This window comes from Lactuca virosa, chromosome 1, assembly GCF_052849685.1.
Source record: "Lactuca virosa cultivar CGN04683 chromosome 1, Lactuca_virosa_CGN04683_v6, whole genome shotgun sequence".
NCBI classification, from domain to species: domain Eukaryota; kingdom Viridiplantae; phylum Streptophyta; class Magnoliopsida; order Asterales; family Asteraceae; genus Lactuca; species Lactuca virosa.
Window position 1 is genome coordinate 213,498,208 of NC_136426.1, and position 6,373 is coordinate 213,504,580.

A 6,373-nucleotide genomic window follows, 5' to 3' on the forward strand; every position below is an offset into this window, starting at 1 on the left:
TCTAGCAGGTACTTTCTAACACTTATTCCTTAAGTGTATTAGACTTAAAACTCCTTAGAATGACCTTTAACCAGGCTAGAACTCATTACCAGTGAGTTTGACACTCATTTGAGTTGATTGACTAAGCTCTAAAAGCAAAAAATTTCTGGGTTGTCACATCTTCCCCCCGTTAGATGGAATTTTGTCCCGAAATTAGCTTTCTTAGCCGTACTACTGGGGTTGCGCTCCTCTGATTGGCAGAATACCTACTCATAAACCTGGCAACTTTGCCCTTCTGTTCATGATAGGATTCGTACTTGGTCCATCTATCATTACCTCGTGTATACAAGTCGTGTATAATTAGGATTAGTAAGACAGTCGGATGTGCGACTCTGCCCCAGGTCCACAACCAAACAAGGAACAGGAGATAGGGCGGAAACACACATACTAAATATGCGTAATCATAATCATATACCACCCTCGCGTATACACTGAATAGTAATAGGTGGGTTGTATTCATCCATAGCCTCTGTGCTCGAACTTGGTCTGCTGGACGAGTGGTATTTCATGACGGTCTGCGGACATCTGACGATAAGGCTTCGGAGGAAAAAGTACTCTTCGCACAAGTACTTCGGGGTTTAGAATACGAGAGATAAAACTACGGTTTAGGTCGGAATGTCGATACGAATGACGAGGGTTTCGAGAACTTGCCGATCGAGGCGATAGAAACATATGAGCTCCGTATGGTGAGGACCACTCCAACTCATGACGAATGATAGTAACAGACTCTTTACTGAACAAAGTTTTGGCCAATTGAAAGAAGCGTCCGTTATACGATGATGTATCGCTAGTGTGTTCGACAATGTACTCCTAGTGTGTTCGACAATGTACTCTTTGTAAATGTTCCAGTGTTTCCTGTTTTCTCTTTGATTATAACACTCCTACGTATCGTATCGCTATGTGCGCATACATACAAACGAAAGTGCTTTGATAACTGGCATTGATACTTTATATCATGATCCTCCTTGGTACCACTACGATTGCCTGTCATATACAAGTTATGAATATTTAAGATGAATAAGACAACCAACTGAGTAACTCTGCCTCAAATCCTCAGCCAACTAAGGAACAGGGATTTAACCTGAATTACTCACTCTAAGTCTGCAACATTTTAGTTATGCACAACCCTGATGTATATGCTAAGCCATCATAGCTTCTCTAAACGGATCTTTTAGTTCTCTTGAATACTGTGACCTATTTCAATATGTGAGTTATTATAATTACTTTTTAAGTGTTTTTCCCCATGCTTTAAACTTATATGGATATAAATTAATTTTTCAAAGTAATTACTATTGCGAAAACGTACCGCTACTCGTCGACGACTCCGGGGTAGATTCTCCTGCGGTGATCTTCAGAATGCGTCCATCAGCGCCTGAGTTCCTTGTTATCGGGCAGTCCCTCTGATAGTGTCCAGTCTCACCACAGCCATAATAGGCTTGCTTTTCTTTAGCTCCGGGGACTTGGGAGATCGGTTGAGCCGGTGCCCTGCAGAAACGGACTGTGTGTCCTTTTCTGTGGCAGTTCAGACACTGCATTTCCCGGCATACTCCGGTATGGTGGTAGTTGCACTTTCCACACTTCGGGTGGGTTCCAGCATATCGACTGGCAGGTGCTGGAGCAGCAGGTGTTGTAGTGGCGTACATAGTACTCGCTTGTTGCTCTTGCGGGGTGTCCTGTGTTGTTTGCTTCTTCTTCCTCTTGTTCCCCGACTTCTGATTATAGTCCTCTTCCCTAGATGACTCGGGAATAAGGACTTTTACACCATGGCGAACTCCGTGGTAGATGAGTCGCTGAGCCAGGCGTTTAGCACTATCGAATGTGGCTGGGTTAGAAGACAACACATTTCCTTGGGTCGGAGCAGTCAGACCCCAAATGTATCTTTCTATCTTCTTGCTCTCCGCGGTAACCATTCGGGGCATAGAGCTGCTAGCTCGCCGAACCGGTCAGTCTAGGTCACTATGTCTGAGCCGACCATAGTGAGCTCCCACATCTCTTGTTCTAGCTTTTGAATTTCTCCTAACGGGCAGTATTCCTCCCGCATTAACTCTTTTAGGTTTTCCCAACCTATTGAGTTAGCCACTGATAGGGTCAATGACTTAACATGGTTGTTCCACCATGTTAGGGCTTTGTTGGAGAATGTGCAGGCAGCAAACTTCACTTTCCTCTCTTCTGGGCACAAACAGATTTCGAAGATCGACTCTGTTTTCTCGAACCATCGCATCAGAGCGATGACTCCGCCAGTCCCATTAAAGGACAATGGCTGGCATTTTGGTGAAGTCCTTGTAAGAGAACTCTCTCGAGCGCACGGGGACCTCACCTTGAGTAGGATGAACAGGTGTTCCACCTCTGCTAGAACTGGTAGGATGATATTGAGCCATGGCTGTTGCCACAGCCGCAGCCACTGCAGCGTTTATAGCTGCCATATCGATTTGCGAAGGAGGTGGCGTTGGAGTTATCGGAGTAGTGCGTCTGTTTGATCTACGAGGAGGCATCTTTTCTAAAAGAATACTAAGATGAGACGGAATAAGTCTAAAGCAATAGACACAAGTCGAAAGCTGAAAAGACAAGAGTATCCTAGTTCTGGGTGTATCGGGTCCTGACTTCCACAGGGTTCTAGAAACAATTCATAAAAGAGTCTATACCTAATAAAATCTATGAATATGAAATGGCTATCCTCGAATGAATATCTGTTGCCTGAATAACTTATACCAGCTGCATGTAGGAAAATAATCCTAACATATAATGTGAGCAGTGTCTCCACTCGCTCATTAAGTTAACAAGATTATTATTTATTAGTGTGACGTGTAAGACGTTTTGGTTACTTCTGTTGATCCTTCTTTGAAAGATTCTCATGAACTTGTTCTTATTCCTCGTGGACCCTTCTGTTGTCTACTATGAGGAAGTGGTTACATCTATCTGTGTTCGTCGTGCGAGAATGGATGTGACTAAGGAATTTATGAGATATAAGGTAACTTTATGGGGTGATCCTTACAAAGTCCTGCTATAATTTTACAATGTATACAAGTTGTATATAATTCAAGATTAAATAGGTCTTCGAATAAGTGATCCTACTCCAAAACCACAACCAAACAAGGAACAGGCAGTGAAGCGTAGATCACAAATTCTAAGTCTATAAATTCCCAATTATATATAACCTTGGGAGTATACATTGCAAGATTATAGACCTATCCGTAAGGGTCTTTTAAGTTATCACATAAGTTATTTTTATGGTGCCTAAAAATACTCCTATAGTATTTTAACGTAATGTACTTGGTATGTTTTAAACTCGTTATTGCGTTATAGTATCATAGAATACTCCTATAGTATTATAACTCTAATGTACTTGATCTAGTATTCTCTTGACTGGTGTTCAGGTAAGTTTTAAGACTGTTGCAACACCACATCACTCCCAAACACATGTCGGTCACATCTCGAATGAATATAGTTGATCAGGCTATATTGATCCTAGCTATGATTACATAACTGTTCAGGTTTGACGACAGTGTCCAACCTTTAAATACTTTAGTTCTGTTCTTCTTGTGATACTTGGTCTAGTATGTATATGTATAAGCAAGTAGGTATATTTTTATAACTTATCGTTATACTCTTAAAATATATCATTATCCAGAGCACTTAAGCCCCATTGTATTTATAGTTGTATATCTTTTCTTGGTTGATATACTTAGTTCACTATAAACAATGCTCTGATACCAATCTGTCACACCCCCAAACCGGAATGGCGGAATCGTTCGGGGGTGGAGGACATCATGTTTAGTATCACAAGATATGTATACAGTAAGCAATTAATGAACAAGCATTTCATTTAGAAAGAAAGTGTTTACAATGTGTGTGTTCACAAAACATAGAATTCATAAGCAAATAACAAAACAAGACTTGAAGCTATACTGCTCCATATTTTGAATTCCCAGCACGAGTACCTGTCTAATAGGCTCCTGAGAATACAAGTTATTTGAAAGAGTTGATCAACAATTAAGCTGGTGAGTTCATAAGATTTTAGTGATGTAAGTGAGTTGTAAAATATAGTAAGTTGTAAGTTCTGTTTAGAAAAGTTCGTCTGTTCCTCTAGGAAATCCTATATTTCCTACTTTAATAAAAGATAAGTAAAAATGGCTCTACAACCCTTTCTATGAGTACTAAATGGATACAAGATATATAAAACTCAGAGTAAACAAAGAATCGACCGTGCGCATCTGTCCTAAGCCCGCAACCAAACAAGGAACAGGAAGTAAGGCGGATTGCACACATCCCATTAGTTGTTAGATCATTGTTGTATATAACCCTGGTGTATTCAGTTGTTACTCATGGAGTTAATTGTAATATTTCCTTTATATTTAATGAAAAGATTCTTTAAGAAAACCCTTATTTCTTATAATAAAATGGTGACCACAGTGACTACTTTTATAATAACTTAGTTTATATTGGATATATATATGATCTAATATCAGATAGAAAGTTAACTGGATGAATCTGCCCTAAGCCCACAACCAAACAACGAACAGGAAGTAAGGCAGAAAGCACAAATTCAACTACCTTTTGGGTATTAATTATATATAATAATGATGTATCAACTAAGGTATTATCGAGTTAATCACCTAAGGTCCTTCAAGTTTATATTGGTTTAATAGAATGGATTAAACCCTTTACTGGGAAGTTTCTAGTTTTGTATACCAAAAGTTCTGATTTGGAAAGTATGTTTTGTACTAGAAAACTGTGCATTGACTTTGTGTCTTATGACTTGACCCATACCTGGTACCCTTATGATGTCTTAATGTATACTAAGCATATATATATATATATATATATATATATATATATATATATATATATATATATATATATATATATATATCTAGAATCGAATAGAAAATAGATTGGGTGGATTCGTTCCAAGCCCACAACCAAACAAGGAACAGGAAATGAAGCGGATTGCACACATCCCATTGCCTGTCGGATCCTATTGGTATATATATATATCCTTTGATGTATACATTAAGGAATCATCAGGTTGGCATTATAGTCCTTTCTATTAAACGTAGTCTTCTACCAAGGCATCTACTGTTATGTGCTAGACTCGACTGTTCTGTTTGTTATTTGTAAAAATGTAAGTTTCCCTAGTTTATAACTATCTTAACTCGAAAATAGTTTGTATTTGTCTTTCAAGTGGTATTGTCACTTTATGAAAGTAATGGGAAATGTAAGTACATAGTTGTCGTTTAAAATGACATGTGGATGTACTAATGACGTAAAACATGTTTGTTTTATTAAGGTCATAATGTGAAGGCTAGTACCCCTACTAAATGCTCTCATTGTCTAGAGATTAAGGGAACCAAACGCGACCTCTGTAAATTCTTGCAAGCCGTGTAATTCACATTTTATATGAGCATGTATACCCAATATAACTATCACCTTTTGTTTAAAACAATGAGTTAGTGATTCATTGGTATAATTAGATCCTGTATGTTCTCATGCTATAGCAACCTAGTATGTTTGATCTGTATGGCATTGTTTGTTTCTCATCATAGTATTCTCTCTGTATGTTATTGTTTGTTTCATTGTATTAGAAGTAATGAACGGCATCCTCCTAAACTATACCTATTATAGTTTGCTAATGTTTACTTGAACTGTTATTGAAAAAGACTCGTTTATCTACTAAGTTATGCTTGCACTTTAAAAACGGAGTTTTGTATAACTATAAAGCAACATAACTTTAAAACAGTTTTTGAAATGTTTTGACAACTTATAAATGACATAAGTAACATTTTGAAAGGTGTTTATAACAAACAATTACACAATTATCATTGTGTTCAACTTGTATTCCCGCCCCCCCCCCCTTAAAGCATTTAAAACAGTTAAAAGATTCATTACGGGGTATGAAGTCACATGATGTGGGTGATTCAAACGGGTATGCGTGTAAGGATGATAAGTTCCACGAATGAAGTCCCGAGACACAAAAAGTCCTAAATGACATATAATGAAATATATTGGCATGAATATAGTGTTTATAAGCAACTATATGAAAGAAAACACCTTCCGGGACTAGGAAACACTTTGACCCAGTGTCGGAATCAAATGTGATTCATCAAAGGAGAGTGGAATGACACAAACCTGAGTTTAATACCATGGGTTTACGGCCAAAGGGAGTTTACGGCCGTAAACTCATGGTCAAACATGCCTACATGTTGGTTTCAAGGCTAGGGAAGCTTTAGGGACTTTTGCTCTACACAAGTATGAGAAAGACCACCTCTATTGAGGCTTTTGATGAGTTTACGGCCCAAAGGTGTTTACAGCCGTAAAATCATGATCAATTATGTAT